This window comes from Heterocephalus glaber, unplaced genomic scaffold, assembly GCF_053883595.1.
Source record: "Heterocephalus glaber isolate CG9 unplaced genomic scaffold, H.glaber_assembly_v1.0 deba00001457, whole genome shotgun sequence".
NCBI lineage: Eukaryota > Metazoa > Chordata > Mammalia > Rodentia > Bathyergidae > Heterocephalus > Heterocephalus glaber.
Genome location: NW_028258305.1, coordinates 28,719,787 through 28,737,160, shown reverse-complemented (window position 1 = coordinate 28,737,160; position 17,374 = coordinate 28,719,787). Strand labels below are relative to the sequence as shown.

Sequence of the window (17,374 nt, the reverse complement as noted above, 5' to 3'; positions counted from 1 at the left end):
TTGGGGCCTGTGGTGAGGAAGCACATCATGGTGTGAGTACACAGCAGATTCAAAACAGTTATATTATGAACCAGGCAGAAAAGGCGAAGTAAAAGGAGACTGAGGCCTACAATCCCCTTCCAGGGCACATGTCCAAAGACCTAAAGACTTCCTAGTAGGCCTCACCTTCCAAAGGTCATCATTTCCCCCTAGCACCACCACGGGGACCAAACTTTTAACATGTGGACCTTTGGGGGAACATTCAAAATCCAAATATGGCAAAGGGTCAGGAAGACAATTGGATTTACATGTCTGGACATCTAGAAAGGGCCTGAGTTACAGTTACTAATGAGGTAAACAAAGTCCAAGAGATTCTTGTTTAAATTCACACACTGGGGTGGTAGAGCCAAGATTACATTCACGTCTTTTTATTTCTAGACCAAGCATTCCCTTAATGCTACAAGAAATAAAAGACAGAAGCAGTAAGATGAGCCTATGCCATAAGCATTGTTCCTCTCCTCCACCTCAGTACTGCTACTGTTGATGAAAGTACAAGGCTAAACTATTAAAGGAAAATAGCATATTTATTCTTTCTTTTAAAAATCCAGTTGCATTGCAAGATTTGAGAGCTATTTTCACATTTTATTTTATAGCTCTCTTATATTTATTAACAAGTTGATAACAGATTGGATTTGACTGCCTCTGAGAACCAAAGCTATTTCAATGAATTAATGTAAAAATTTGGAAGAGTTGCAACCTCTGGTTATGTTTTTAAAAGAGAAACTAGGTGGTGTCTCTGAAGGATGCCATACTTTACTCTTGCTATGGTCTTTGTTTCTGAACACATAGAAGGAAATACTTCTGGCAAAAAATTGTTGGAGAACCACAGTATCATTAAGATAGTATTAGGCTATTGGAGAAGCTTCTTCTTTTGTGTACATCATAATGAAAAAGAGTTAATGTGCCCCTTCTTCAATTTTATGTACTTTCTCTAAATGGGAGCAGGGCATATAGAAGCAGTCAGTGTACGGGAATCTCATAGTATTATAATTTTCTAGTGTGTGTGTGTGTGCTCAGAACATCATTTTAAAATGTTAACAATACTATTAATCCTCAAATTCTATTCTCATATTTATAATTACCTATTCCTTTGCAGGCTTGAAACCCAGCTTGCTATTTTGTGGCATAAAAATGTCCCAACTATGACTTGTTTTGCAAGAGGAAGATGATTCATATGTTCTTAGTGTCCTTTCACTTGTCTCACAGATGACCAAGGAATTTTTTATTCCCCAAATTTCCATTTCAATTAAGTTAGAAGCTACAGATAGAAGATTGCTCCCAAATTCTGCCTTCCCTGATCCGCTGCCTCACTCCTCCCTGCCACAGCCCTTGCTCCAAAGGTCTGTAGGAATAGCCAGGTGAAGTGTTTTGTTAGATCCTCACAGGGCATTTTCTTCTCTGTTCTCTTTGTTTCGCTACAGTTCCTTCTCTCTTCCACTCATTGAAGGTAGCTTTGAAATGAAAAGACCATGATGTCATTTCAATGTGATGGAATAAACCAATATAATATATTTCAAAGTTATTAGGAATGACTTTAACAAGTACCTAAAAATATCTTCCTTATGAGCTGTAGCACAGTGCTTCAAAATTCTGCATTAATTGCTAAGTCAAAGCATTGAAGTGTGTGGCTAAGATATAATCATCTTCCAGAGAAGACTCAGATTTAGGAAAAAGATGTGCATGCTTGTTGCTCTAGTAAATGATTATGTGTAAATTTAGTTAAGTGTTATGTTTGATATTCTGTGTGTCCTTGTTGTCATGTCTAGGTGTTATGGCTGGCATCTATATGTACCCCAAAGCCTCATGTGGTCATCGGTGGGGAGTTTTGAAGGTGCCTGGATTAGGGTTTATGATCCTAGGATTAAGGATGTGATGTTATAATTAAGAGTGGAATGCTGGGCTTAAGGGTGTCCCACTCTGGGAGTGGGTGCCACCACCAAAAAAAAAGGTGGGTAGGAATATAAATGGAAAGAAAGAAACTGCTCTGCTACTTCAGTGCCACTTCTGCTGCTGCTGTTGCTTGCTGCTTGCTTCCTTCTGCTTGCTCTGCCATGGACTGTTTCTCCTCTGTGATGCCTCTCTGTCATGCCACCCTGTGTTAGAGCCAGCCAACTATGAATTGAAACCTCTACAAACTGTGAGCCGAGATAAACCCTTCCTCCTTTAACTTTGGGTGTCAGGTATTTTGTCTTAGCAATGCAAAAGTAACTAAGACACTAGTTGTGCTGCTTTAAGGTAAAATACTAAGACTTAGGCCTTGCATTTAGAAGTGTTTCAGAGTATGATGTACATTTGTGAATTTAATACACTGTGCAACTAGACTTTGCACTCTGTGTTAGAGGATTGAGTGGTTTTCATGCTCCTTCCTCATGGAAATAACATGGAAGCAATGTTGTCCTTTACAGAGAATGACAGGATGAACAGATCTCAAAGGAGAGGGAGATCTACTCAATTTATATTTTATTTTCATTTGCAACAGCCAGAAGAGTGGTTTTCAATTTGGGAAAGCCAGAAAAAACATAAACATTAGAGAAAAAGGTAGCATCTAGTATTGAAAATTGTGTTCAAGTTTACTACCCTAAAAAAAGGGATTTATCACCTTCCCCTGGGAAGGGAGAGAGGAAAACTGGTTAATTCCCAAAAGCCTTTGCATTTGTTGAATCTAAATTTGGGGTTCTCAGTGCTTTTGGGAAGAATTAGAGTTCCCTGGGCAATAGCTTTTCTTGCATCCTGTTAACCTGTTGTCCTGATTCCAAGTGCTTTCCGTCTTCAAGGATTTCAGATATGATGATGATTTACTTTCTTGCTTTTAGTGCTGGTATGGAATTTTAAAAGAAAGATTACAGTTTATATGTGCCTTACTTGATTTTGCACTCCTATATTAGAATACATCAGACTAGGTCATTTGTCAGGAACATAAATATATTGTCTCACAGTTCTGGAGGCTGGGGAGTCTTATCAAGTTCGAGTATCTGATGAGGGTCCTCTTGCTTAGTCAACCCATGGTGAAAGCGGCTAGACAGACAGAAAGGGGCTGAAATCGAACTTTTAAAAGGAACTCACTCCTAGAAAATAAGACCTTAGTCCATTCGTGAGTGCTTTGCCATATCTCCACTTGAGAATCTCACCTTTTAATACCATTACAATGGCAATTAGATTTCAACATGAGTTTGGGGGGCAGACAAACATTCAAACCATAAGACTGTCATTCCAAAAATCTAGGCAAGGAAGAAGCATGTCAAAGGATAATTTCAAAAAGATGAAGTTATGACTTGTTTATAAAAGGGTACATATCATAGATTTTAATTTCAGTCATTAATTAATGAAAAAACCATTATATGTTAAAACTGGTTCGAAAGAGAATCCAAAGAACCAACACGTATGTAGACACTTGTAAATGCTGAAATGAATTTGCTAATAGAGGCAAAACTGGTCAATATCCAGAGGACAAAATAATGTCCTGGAAATATCAGCTGGATGAATTTCATTTGCATCTCTTTGGACAAGTGTTATTTGCTCTGATCTCTGATTTTTATAATTTACAGACTTATAAAATAATTCAGTAATTATGAAAGAAAGATATAAGTGGAAGATTGCACTAGAGAGGACACTTTGTAATTTTTGTTTCAAAGTTTTTTGAATTTTTTGATATTTTATTCATGAAGTTATCATTCCTCATCAAGTTTTTGTCATCTGACACCTCCATCCCCATGATACCTAAGTGACTCTTTGCAAGGTTAACAATGAATCTTTTTTAGATTGGCTTCTTTCACTTAGGAATATGCATTTAAGATTCCTTCATGTCTTTTCATGGTTGATCATTCATTTTTAACATTCCATGTCTGGATGACCAAGGTTTATTTATCGTGATCATACTCAAGGACATCTTGGTTGCTTTCAAGTTTTGGAAATTATGAATGAAGCTGTTGTAAACATCTCTGTATGGATACAATTTTTCAACTTTTTGGGATAAGTAGTCTGATTGCTGGATCACATGGTCAGAGTTTCCTAAGAAACTTCCAAACTGTTTTCCAAAGTGGTTGTGTAATTAGACATTCCCACCAGAAATGAATGAGAGTTCCTATTCTCCACATACTCGCCAACATTTGGTGTTGTCAGGGTTCCAGATTTTGGCCTTCCTTATGGATGTGCAGTGTATGTCACTGCTGTTTTAACTTGCACTGTGATTTTTTTTTTTTTTTTTTTACTGTTTTCCTTAATGCTTCAGTGTTGGTCTACATGTGCTCTCTGAAGGTAAGGCAGGAGACAGTACAATCAAGTATAATCATATATTTTCCACCAGGCTAGAGCCTAGTTTTTTTGATTCTAAATTAGCTCTCTTTCCAATATAATGGGGTGTGAATAAAATATTTATGTATGAGGACATAGACTTGAAAGATTGCATTTTCTAACTGGTAGATAAATTATGGAGCATTGTTCTACAGGAAATTTATGCCTAAGAAAAGTAGGTCTTATGTTGAAATTTAAGAAAAATTGGTTGCACGAAGAAAATTGGCTTTCTTCACTGCAGGACTTTTCAAGGTCTTTGATATGCTATATACATTTTGAAACTTTAAGACAAGGATTTATTTTGTAAACTTATTTTACTACTTTATGCTTTATCTCACCCCACACGTTAGTAGCATCTCCCAGAAAAAAAATGTCACGGAATACAATTTGGGAAACCCTTAAATATTTGAGGAGCAACTAACTACTTTACAATGCTGGATACACTGGAGCCTGCAATGAATAAAATAGCTTCTTATCTCAATCTTGCACAATTTAATTAGGGAAAGAAACCATGACTATATAAAAAAGACATTAAATTATGTGAATTCATGTAACATTCAACAATTGTCTAATTAATGTCTACTATTGAACACTAACACTCTTTCTTTCAAGTCCTGAGGATAAAGCCAAACAATATAATGAGCTTCCTTTCCCTTATGTAGTCTACTTTTAAATGTATTCTACTTTAACACAGCAACTTAAGGCAATCCTCATTTCTGGTCGATACTTGTATGTACAGTATTATTCTAATCAGTGGAACAGACACCCTAGGGTTTGCGCAATAGTGATGTGGGATTCACGAGTGAATTTTTATGTTTGCCAAGCACTATCTGCAGACCGAATAAATAAATGCATGCTATAGTTGTTATTTTAGAGTTTGTATCATGTTTTCATGTTAAGTAGATGTTACTTGGATTGTTGAGGAGCTAGGGATTCGCTGAAGTGTGATCTTTTTTAATAATGGCTCTTGGGAGTTAGAACTAACAATTAGTTTATTTTTGCTGTGGTCTTATTTAGGACAAAAACGAACCTGCCTGTTTTTTGTTGCCCCTTTTCCTGAAGAGGGTCCTGGAATTCCTGGAATTCACTAAGCCTAGTGAAGCAGGTCAGGGTCGTCTCTCAGTCTGCACTTGACTATGCCAGAGACTTACTTGGAGTAATTAAGAAATTGTGAGTGGACAAGCAGATTCAAGGACTGCCAATGTGAAGAAGTCTAATCTGTTGCTAGGACCAAAGAGTAAGAGAGGGGCCAGGAAATGGCAATAAAGTATCAACAGTAATCCAGGCAAATGGAGGAAGATAAGAATCAATCCGGATGTGTGATACGAGGTGTAGTAGTCTCTTTCCTTTGCTGGGTCAAAGTACCAACCCTGACAACTTAAAGGAGGAGAGGTTTATTTTGGCTCACACAGTTTTAATGGGTTCCGTCTATGGTTGTCTGGCTCCAAGGCAGAAATGGCACAGTGGAAGGGCATGGTGAATAAAATCTGCTTGTACTATAGCAGCTAGGAAGCAGAGAGAGAGAGAGAAGGGAGGAATCAGGACAAGAATGCACCCATCTAGTTCACAGCCCAGTGGCCACCTCCAGCCCTGCTCCACCTCTGGATGGCACAGTCAGCCATGAACTCCTCAATGGATTAATTCTCATGCGGATAGCACCCCATGACAAAGTCACCTTCCAAAAGCACCAGCTGTGAACATGTGAGAGGTTTGGGGGACATTTTAGATCTCAATCATAACAGGAGGATACATGACTTATTTAAGTGTGATGAATACATGGCTTATTTAAGCTCTAGCCTAGCCTGGTAAAAAGACCCAGGCGATCCATATGGAGGGCCTGTTATGATGCTCTTAGCAATGAGGTGCTTGATAACTCATTTCTCTGCTCTAGGTCCGTCTTTTCCTCAAAAAATAACCCCTTGCGGGCCCTCCATTCTTTCGGGCCTAGAATTCAAGCTGGACCTTGAAGGAAGAATATAATTTAGATGTAAAGGAATAGTATCGATTAGATAGAACAGAGTGAACAAAGTTAAAGCAGGGAGATGTTGGGTATTTTGGAGGACTCTATTAATTGAACATAAAGCTTGCTTAGGAGGCCAAGGGAGAATTTGGAATTTTGCTTATGGCAGCTTTTTAAGTATTAGATATTAATTAACTAATATCATATTTTCCTGTCTCCAATTATAGGAGCTCTGACGAGTTTTGCCCAGAAGCCTAGCAAGGTGAAATTGGTGTTTTAGGGAGGTATGTCAGGTGAGTATGGATACCTCTTTAGCTGTCTAGCCCAGAGATAAGGCACTAAATCGATCAGAAGGAAGGAGAAGCATCAATGCGAGAAAGCATTCTGGGGAAGGCTCCCATGGGAAAGCTGAAATGCGCAAGACAGATTACAGCATTAACACTGAGACTTAACATCAAGCTCTCTTCTAAATCTTCCTGACTTGGTGCAGATCTTACTTTTATTTTTATTTTTTGTTCAGGACTGTGACCTGTTTTCCTGAAGCATTCAATCTTTTTTTATCCATTCAGTTTATTGGTAAATTTTAGGTATACAATACAGCTACATGTAGCACTGGGATCTTGTACTTTTACATCATGTATCTTGGTTCTTATTTTTTTCCCCATTCCCCTGCCCTCCCTTCACCCCCTCCACTCTTCCCTATTTACAAAGACTTTGTTTCCATTTTTTTCCTCTTCTCATATTTTTTCTTTTCCCTTCTTTCCTTTCCCCTACCCCTCCCACTTCCCCAACTCCTTTAGACCTTTTCTTCCTATTACACAATATCAATTATACATTCTGATCTTTATTTACACTTTTAGTTTTTCATACCAGAGAAACTATTTGGTATTTACACATGTGTGTCCTATTTATTTCACTTAAGAGTATCTCCTCAATGTGCATCCATTTAGCTATAAATGACTCTAGTTTTTCATTCTTTATGGCTGAGTAGTACTCCATTTTATATTTTAACAAAACCCATCTTCTTTATCCAATCTCCAGTTGATGGGCATTTGGGCTGTTTCCAAGATTTAGCTATTACAAACTGTGCCGCTATAAACATGGGTGAGCATATTTCACTGTGGAATGATTCTTTTAATTCTTTTGGGAAGATACCCAGCAGAGAAATAGCTGGGTCAAATGGGACTTCTAATCCTAGTTGTTTGAGATAGCTCCATGTTGATTTCCACCATGGTTGTACCACTTCTGAAGCATTCAATCTTAAGAGCAAATGCGCTCCCCAGAGAGGGAGAATGTGATCGTACATGGTCTGTAAGCACACACACCCTTGGATATAAATGTCTATGCAGAAACTAGTCATTTTAGAAAAGAAAGGAGTGAACTTCATGCTTCACTGGCACATAGATCACACAAGTCTCTTCTCTATCAGAATCACAGGTCTGATATAGCCCGTATTGCAATTTGTGCCACAATTCATTTTCTTTTAAGCAGTTGCACAATTATATAAGAAAGAGAGACACATGCCTAGAGTCAGGATTTCTTTGTCTCAAAGCAGCACAAGGGGCAGTCTGCCTTGGATGTCCACTATGATGCACACTCCTGGCTGTGATGCACATTCTTGGGGTGAGCTGATTGGTGGTAATGCCAGCATGATGCAAGATTTTGGCCTTTCCCCGGGAAATTGGCAGTGATGATGTGACATCTCCTCTGACACTGGTAACATATTGCTCTACACCTAATACCAATATCAATGGAGGTGACAGCTATAGACCAGGCATTATGATAACTACTAGTGACTAGTAAAGGCACAGTATGCTGGTTACCCTCCAACTTCCATCCTGTACCCACTCCATTTAACCTTGTTATTGGTTAAAGAAATACTTGACAAGATCTCTGCTGGACAGAGCTTGATTCTGTGGCATGATGGTGTTTATTTTGGCAAGGTTAATATACCAAGAATCTCCTCCAGTTCCCGTAGTTCTTAGAAGAAAGTGAATCATGAATTATGAGGACTCTACTATCAAACCCTAGCATTTAGTAAGCATGTGACACATATCTAAAAGAAGAGTAGATGTTGAGAGGGATTCTGTATATTGGGGAGCATTTGTTCTTAAAGAAGGACAATGGTATGGACCAGAAGCACATTCCTTGTAGCTAGAGAGGGCTGTGAAGATTCTGTTATGCTACCATTGATGAAATTCAGCTCATTTTCAAGGCCAAGATGCTACTTTAATGTTCAGTATATGTTACACTATGAAGGTCAGGGAAATATATCAATTGACTTTAAAAATCTCCTGTGACTCAGAAGACACCTGCAGTCCAGTGATTGGGCATGAGGATACTTCAATAATAGTGCTCTGAATAATATTCCTTCATTAATTTAATTAGGAGATTGGAGTGTGTGTGTGTGTGTGTGCATGCTGGGTGTGCTGGGGATCAAACCCAAGGTCTTATGCATGCTAGACAAGTCCTCTACCATTGAGCTACAACCCCAGCCTAAACAGTGTATATTGATAGAACACAGTAAATGTCATGGTTGAGTAGGAGGCTAGGGCATGACAACATGGCTGGAGCAGTTGGGCAAGACCTACCAGCTGAGGAGACTGTTAACCATGGGCACAGAACAGCAGCACCCGAACTTAGGCTGAGCTCTGCATACAGTACCCATCCTCTGACACAAGAACATGCCAAACCTGATGCTGGATATCAATCTTCTAGCACCAGATCAAATGGAACCACCTGGCTCAACTATCAAAGAAGACATAAAAGCAGCAATTGACTTCGGGACCCTTTGTTCTTGCAGTAGTCCCTTCTGCTCGCAGTGTGTAGCTTCTCCTTTTCCTTCAAAGCACTCTTTTCTCCCTTAGCAGTTCTTTTGCATTTCTTCTCCTTTTTTCTTTTGTTTTTCTTACTTCTGCCCTAAAATGAATGATAATCTTGCACATTCACCAATTGTTCTGATAAATTCATTGATCGGGACAAATAACTTGGAAAACACTGCTGGTCCCTACCCCATCCGATAACAATGGTTTATTGTAAATGTGGAATTCATTTGCAGCTCTATTACTAGCTGTTACGGTTGATATCTGGATGTCCTCCCAAAGCCTTATTGTTCAGAGGCAGATCTTGTGGAAGGAGATTGGATGTGGGGTGTTACAACTGGTTTGGTGCTGGGAAGTGGGGCCTTAAGTGGGTCATAAGAGGTAGTTAGTTCCCTGGGGGTGGACCTGATAGGGTCTATCTCCCTTTCCATCTTTTCCCTTTGCTCTCTGCTTCCTGATTGCTATGATATATGCAGCTTCCTCTGGCAGTCTTTTCCACCATGCCTTTCTGAGCTGGAGTCAGCCAGTTATGAACTAATAATGAGAACTAATAAACCTCCCCTTCTTTGAGTAGTGGATGTCAGGTGTTGTGCTCTAGCACCGAGAAAGTGACGAAGACACTAGTAGAAGACAGAGTTTCTACTGCACCTCCAGTGCCTCGGTGATGCAATGACACTGTATGCAGGCACCAGGCTGTGGCTCTGGAAGCACCGAGGGAGAGCTACAGCATTTTGTAGTTTCCCAGGCTCCTGAGTGGAGGAATAAGGACTTTGAAATAAGACCGTTCAGACAAAGGAGAACCATGGAGAGGCTGAATAGAGATCACCGCAACTGTGCCGTTAGCTGTGACCATCAAAGTTTGTTACCAGTTGCTAAATACTAGCCGTCGTTTTACATATATAGTAAAATGTATAGTAAATTGTATATAATTTCCACTGGCAAATGTGAATTCAGTCATCCTGAGAGCTCCTTTTGTCTTCATAAAGCCCTTCAGTTAAAAACACCTCCTTTTGGTATTATGTATGAGTACATGGGAAGTTTAATAGCAGGCAAAACCAAAAGATCAGCACCCCAAGCAGATGCTATTTCTGTTGGGGTATGTGACATATTTTACATCTCTATGTGGGAAGATATAATTCAAAAATTCCTGTTTGTTTATGATGTAGAATTTTGAAACAAGAGGCAACATAAACTTTTAAAAGCTCATTCTGTTAGTGATTTCAAAGTTATTTCAGCCACAGAGGAAATGAATGGAGGGAAATTATGTGATTTATTTAATGAAACAGTAGACTTGATGAAAACAGCTGTAAACTAATAGAGTTTTCAGGCAGTGAATCCCCCAAACTAGGAGGCAACTCACCAAATGCTTGATGTTGCTGAGGTGCCAGGGACCATCAGTAGGGCTGCAGACTGATTTGAAATACTACCATCATTTAAAAAACCCCCATTGGTTGATGAGGGAAACTGGTTATATGATCCTGAGCATCCTGGATCATAAATACCTTTTGAGAGGTGGGGAAATATTGCAAGGGAAGTTGTTGGAGCAAAAGAAATTAAACAAGATTGAGCTTCTTAGTAGAGATTTTTGAACCTGGAGGAAAAAAAAAATTATCAAAGGCTAAAAAGAATGCCATCTTTGTAACAAACATTGTTTTATTTTTTTGGTTTAATTTTTAAACTGAAGCAAAGAGCAACGTATTTTATCTTTGACTATTCTCACCAGGTTCTCTTTGTAGTATTTTATGATTGTCAGCATTACCATCCACACAACTTACTAAATGGAGCTCATATTTTGTTGCGATGGATTTTATATATGTGTCTCTTGTTTTTGCCACATCTGTTTTTCTTGTGCTGAGGCAGAGACAGCAAGTGGGTTTCAAGTCATGCATCAGCACCAACTTACTGGCATTGGTTGACTGCTACTCTGTGTGGAGAGGTATTCTGAGTGAACAGGGAAAGGAGGAGGACTGTGCTCATTAGTGACATCTAGTTTGGTTTTGGAGGGAATGGTGATTGAGGCAGCTGCCATGTTTTCACGATTTTTAGAATTGCAAGTCTAACCTGAAACTTTTGGTAATATGACAATGTAATTTTTATTGAATTAAGTAGATACTAACTTCTCCATGAAATCTCTGAGAGTCATCACTCAGGTACAGGTTGCTCAAACTACCTCCTAGAGAAGCATTTCTATACTGAACTTTTGGGGACTTAGAACTAGAGAATGACTTAATAAAACTGCCTCTGTGTTCAAGGAACTTCCCTTTTTCCTAAGGAAGGATAACATACTTTAAAAGAAAACTTTAAAATCATTCCTAGACTTAGAAACAAACATCTCATGGACAATATCAGGATCAGAAGCACAGTGGTGGGCCGAAGCCACAGACCACCTGGAATCCAGGACTGCAGGTGGCTAGAAGTTTGGTATTAACATGGCTTTTTGTAAGATAGGAAACAGAGTGAGGCATTTGAACCCATGGCTCTGGTAGGGCTTCTACTTTGTCTTAGAGGAATCTGGAAAAATCTCTGCTGCTGACCAGTGCTGTGGGGTCATGCTTTTAGGACCAATGCCTGGCAAATGACTCAGCCTCTGTCTTTAGCTGTGAATCAGATCAGGGTGCTGTCTAGCTGGGGATCTACTGTAACCCTGACACAACTCAGTGTGGCCAGTTTTATCCATGAATATTGAGTTAATTCTGATCTGAGAACAGAGCAACTGGATGGGAAGGAGTGGAGCAGGGGAAGAGAAAGATGAATCCACTTCTCTTGAAATTGAAATAATAATGCAGCTTTAAAAATTAGCTTTAAAAATTGTTTAATTGGACCGGGGATTTAGCTCAGTGGTTCCGGCACCTGCCTCACAAACGCAAGGTCCCGAGTTCGATCCCCAGGACCAAAAAAGAAAAAAAAAATTGTTGAATTGTGTAGTTGTGTCAAGGATCCTTAAGGAGATGTGTGAAGACACAACAGCATTTATATATTTTTTTTTAAAAAATAAGGACAATAAATTATTAAGTAAAGCACAAAAATGTGAAAGAATATTAGGCATATATAACAAAATAGTTCAATCGTTGGAAATAAAATAGGTGTCTTCCGACCCAATGGAAGAGAACATTAGCAAATTGTAATATAGGAGAATTTACCCAGAAAGCACATTTTAAAGATATGAAATAGTTAAGAGACATAAAATGAAAGCTCATGGGCTACAGCCAGTGTCTGATGGGAGTTCTAGGGGAAGGAGCTAGAGGAAATAAAAGCAATAATTGAAAGCTAATGGCTGAGATTTTTCTAAAATGAAAGAAAAAGTTTCTCAGATTAAATGAAAAACAACAGCAACAATGAATAAATCTACACGTGCACACATTATGGTTAACTGAAGGATAAAGAGAAGCCTTTTAAAAAACATAAAAATTAATTGAGAGCAGAATTAGCTTCCTGATAACTGAATGACAATGAGATCATCGGACAAGAGCTCATATATATAGAGAGCCCCCAAAATCAATTGAAATAAAAATATCTTCACAGTACCAAGGAAAACTAATGTGTGTGTGTGTGTGCGCGCGCGCGCACGCGCGTGTGTGTTGTCAAGGATTAAATCCAAGGACAGAAGCTTTGAGCAACCTTAGAATTTATAATATAAACAAAAGCTATTGGCAGGTAGAAATAGCTCCAACAGAATAGATGCAAGTCCTTAATATTTTTTAAGGATGTAAAATATTATCTTACTAAATGGAAAATAATAAAATCTTCATGGATGAGATGACTTAATATTAATCAACTGATTCTCAACCTATAAATGTGTTTCAAGGAAAAATAAAGACTGGATTTTTTTGGAGAGTGCTTGACAAATTAACATTAAAATTAGTGTGTGTAAAAAATTAATTCATAATGTGGCTATCTGTCCAGAGTGACCAAATAATTTTGAAGAAAAGTAACACAAGAACATTTTTCCTACCAGATATCTAAACTTACTGTAAAGCTTTAGGTATTTAGCCATGGCAGTTTCTACTTGTGGAAAGAGAAGTAGATAGTTGAATGAAATAGAGAACCTCCCAATACATAATGTTAAGAAAAACTTGGTTTATGACCGAAATGGTGTCATATGGCAGTGAAGAAATGATAGGGTACTCAGCAATAGTGCTGGTTATCCATACAGAAAAACATAGCTTAGCTAATTTCCCATTTTAACTATCTAAAAAATCCAGGTGGTTTAATGTTCTGTACGTTAACATTAGAGCTTAGAAAGGTTTTAGGAGAAAGTAGAAGGAAATTTCTTTGTAACCTGGAGACTAAAGAAACACTTAAGATGCCCCAAAGAGCCAGGTAAGGAAAATATGGCTAAATTTGATTAACCAAAACCTTTTTGTACAGCAGAGAACCAATAAATTGAAAATACAAGTCACAGACTGTAAAAGATACAAATAACTGAGAAAGGATCAGTAATTAGAATACATAAATAAATCACAGAAGTCAATGAAAAAAGGCCCATCAAGTTAATATAAAAATGAGCAAAGAATATGAAAAGACAGTTCACAAAGAGTAAAACCGAAGGGATAGTAAACACTTGAAAAGTGTCAATAGTGGTTGCAGATACACAAATCAAAGCAACATGACATGCCATTTCATAGGGTTGACAAACATTTAAAAATCCTGACAATATTAAGTGTTGGCAAGAATATGGAGAGATGAGGACTCTCACATATTCCTAGTATGAATATAAATTGATATGACTATTGTACTGAGTAATTTTACAACAGGTAATAAAGTGTAGGATATGCCTACTCACTGATTTTACTTTGGATTACAGGCAGTGCCATATATATAATGTATATATGAAACAATATATATTTCATATATACATGAAACTTTTGCACATATATTTAAAGAGAGAATAATCATTTTAATTGATGCCCTGTTTGTAATAAAAATGTTTGAAATTACCTATGTATTTTTCAGGATGAGATGGAAAAATAAATCATGGTTAAGAATACAAAGATATGCTGCATTGATGTTGGATGAACTAGGACCACATTTATCAATATGAATACCAAAAAGAAATAATAGTGTTGAATGAAACATCAAATTCTAGAATAGTACATATAGTATGGCAGCATTTCTGGAAGGCTGAAACACCCATGACTATGCTGTATCTTTAGAGATACACATATGTATGGAAAGGTAGCAGCACAGGATCGTAAGAAGGTACATGGGGATGAATTACACTGATCTCAGTGTGATTGCCCCAAGCTAGCTAGAAAAAAAATGGGACTGGGGAGCAGAGAATAGAACCTTCAACAATTTATTCAATATTTTATTTCTTAAAGCACAACACAACAGGGTGTATGATCTTCTTGATGACCCTCTGTATTCTGTTTGCCAGTATCTTGTTGAGGATTTTTGCATCTATGTTCATTATGGAGATTGGCCTGTAGTTCTCTTTTTGGGTTGTGTCTTTCCCTGGTTTTGGAATCAAAGTAACACTTGCTTCCAGGAATGTATTTGGAAGTCTTGCTTCCCTTTCAATTTCCTTGATGAGTTTAAAGAGTAATGACAATAGTTCTTCTTTAAATGTCTTGTAGAATTCAGCAGTGAAGCCAACAGAACCTGGACTTTTCTTTGTTGGTAAATTTTTCATTACATTTTCAATTTCACTCATTGTAATTGGGGTGTTTAGAATTTCTTTATCTTTTTCATTTAACTTTGGCAATTTGTATGTATCTAGGAATCTGCCCATTTCTTCTGTGTTTTCCATTTTATTGGAGTACATATTCTCAAAGTAGGTATGGATGATCCTCTGGATTTGCGTTGAATCTGTTGTGACTTCACCTTTTTCATTCTTTTTTTTTTTGGTACTGGGGATCCAACTCGGGTTTTTGCGCTTGGGTAGCAGGCAGCGAAACCACTGAGCTAAATCCCCGGACCCAACCTTGTTCATTCTTAATTGCATGTATTTGTGCCTTTTCTTTCCTTTTTTTGATAAGGTTGGCTAAAGGTTTATTGATTTTATTTATTCTTTTAAATAACCAGCTCTTTGATTCATTGATTTTTTTGTATTGTTCTCTTATTCGCCAATGCATTGATTTCTGCTCTGATCTTTATAATTTCCTCTCTTATACGAGCTTTGGATTTGTTATACTCTTCTTTTTCTAGCAGCCTGAGGTTCTGCATTAGGTTATTTATCTGAGTTTTCTCTGTTTTTCTAATATGGGCATTCACTGCTATGAATTTCCCACGTAGAACTTCTTTCATTGTGTCCCATAGATCGAAGTGGATTAAAGATCTAAATATTAAAACAGAAACACTAAACTAGCTGGAAGATAAGTTAGGTATATCTCTTGAAGACATTGGCATAGGAAAAGACTTCATGAACAAAACCTCATTAGCACGGGAACTAGCTCAAACAATCAACAACTGGGATCTCATCTTATTAAAAAGCTTCTGCACTGCAAAAGAAACCACCAACAGAGCTAAGAGTCAACCTACAATATGGGGAAAAAATTTTTAGCAGCTGTACCTCAGACAAAGGACTACTATCTAGAATATATAAAGAATTGAAAAAAATCAGACCCCCCCCCAAATTCAAAGACCCAATTCAAAAATGGGCATCTGAAATGAACAGACATTTCTCAGACAAAGAAGTAAAAACAGAAAACAAATATATGAAAAAATGTTCACCATCACTGGTCATTCGAGAGATGCAGATGAAAACAACACTGAGATTCCACCTAACCCCACAAAGAATGGCTGCTATCAAGAAATCAACCAATAACAAATGCTGGCAGGGTTGTGGGGAGAAAGGAACCCTTCTCCATTGTTGGTGGGAGTGCAGACTGGTGCAACCACTGTGGAAATCAGTGTGGAGATACCTCAAAGAACTAGGACTAGAGGTCCCATTTGACCCAGCTATTCCCCTACTGGGTATCTTCCCAAAAGAATTAAAAGAATCATACCACAGAAATATATGTGCACCCATGTTCATAGTGGCACAGTTTGTAATAACTAAAGCTTGGAAGCAGCCCAAGTGCCCATCAGTTGGAAACTGTATAAAGAAGATGTGTTTTTTTATAAAATGGAGTACTACTCAGCCATAAAGAATGAGAAAGTAGAGTCATTTATAGCTAAATAGATGCATATAGAGGCCATATTCTTAAGTGAAATAAGTAGGGCACACATGTGTAAATACCGAATAGTTTCAGTGAGAAATTGATAGTGTAAACAAGGGTTAAAATGATTAAAATGAATAATTGATAATTTGAAATAGAAAAAAAGGTCCAAAGACGAAGGGGTGAAGGGAGGGGAAGGGGTAAGGAAGGGAGGGAAAGGAAAAACTATGAGAAAAGAAAAAAAATGGAAATGATGTCTATGTAAATAGGGAAGGGCGGAGGAGGTGAAGGGCGCACAGGTAATGGGGAAAAAATAAGAACCAAGATACATCATGTACAGGTACAAGCACCCAATGATAAATGTAAACGAATTGTATATCTAAAATGTACCAATAAAAGAACTTAGAAGAAAAAAAAAAGCACAACATAACAAAAAGAAAAGAAAATATTTGAAACATATTGGGCAAAATGTTAACATTTCACTTGAGTTCACATGCATTTATGATATTATTCTTTATACTTTTCCTTATGTTTGAAATAGTTCAGACTTAAAAATATTAGTAGAGAAATAAAACATAAATCACTGAATTCTTATGCTAGCTATTAATGGGGCTAGATCAGCACCTCTTTGTTAGGGTGATTTTCTGGTGATTGTTATGAATGTCCTGTCTTTTTAAATAAAAGGTCCAGTCTGGGTATTGATTAATGAGGGTTATTAGGGATAAAATGCTTTTACTCAATTATCTCTTGATGTTTGCATTAATGCAGATAAAAGTGACTTTCAATTGTATTTGTATCCTCTAAAAAAGTTAGTTACTGAACTAGAGGTGTGTGTATGTGTGTGTGTGTGTGTGTGTGTGTGTGTGTGTGTGTGTGTCTGTGTATCTGTGTACCCACTTTTTTAGCCTTGGCACTTCATGTCTATTCAGATACTTTTTGGGTCAATGTCTATCTCCCCATCAAGTTATGTGCATTTTTCTTATATTTTGTGTCAATTTCTAAAAACTATTTTGTGTCATTTGATATTTGGAATCTGTTCATAAGGATATAACTTTTGCCATTTTGGAGGTAAATTTTGCTAAAATATCTTGGTCAGTGTAATATTAATATTAATTCCCCCACAAATATTCTTAGTTTTATGTATGGAAAGGGTATTTTTAACA

At 37.5% G+C, this 17,374-nt stretch overlaps 1 long non-coding RNA gene across 3 annotated transcripts in view; it reads left to right on the top strand.

The window, feature by feature from the left end:
- LOC147827007 (uncharacterized) overlaps positions 1-17,374 on the top strand; it is a 126,548-nt gene that overhangs the window by 30,445 nt on the left and 78,729 nt on the right. For all 3 annotated transcript variants that reach the window (XR_015453189.1, XR_015453188.1, XR_015453191.1), the window contains exon 4: positions 6,517-6,582. This is a non-coding gene — a long non-coding RNA (uncharacterized LOC147827007). The remainder of the gene's footprint in view (positions 1-6,516; positions 6,583-17,374) is intronic.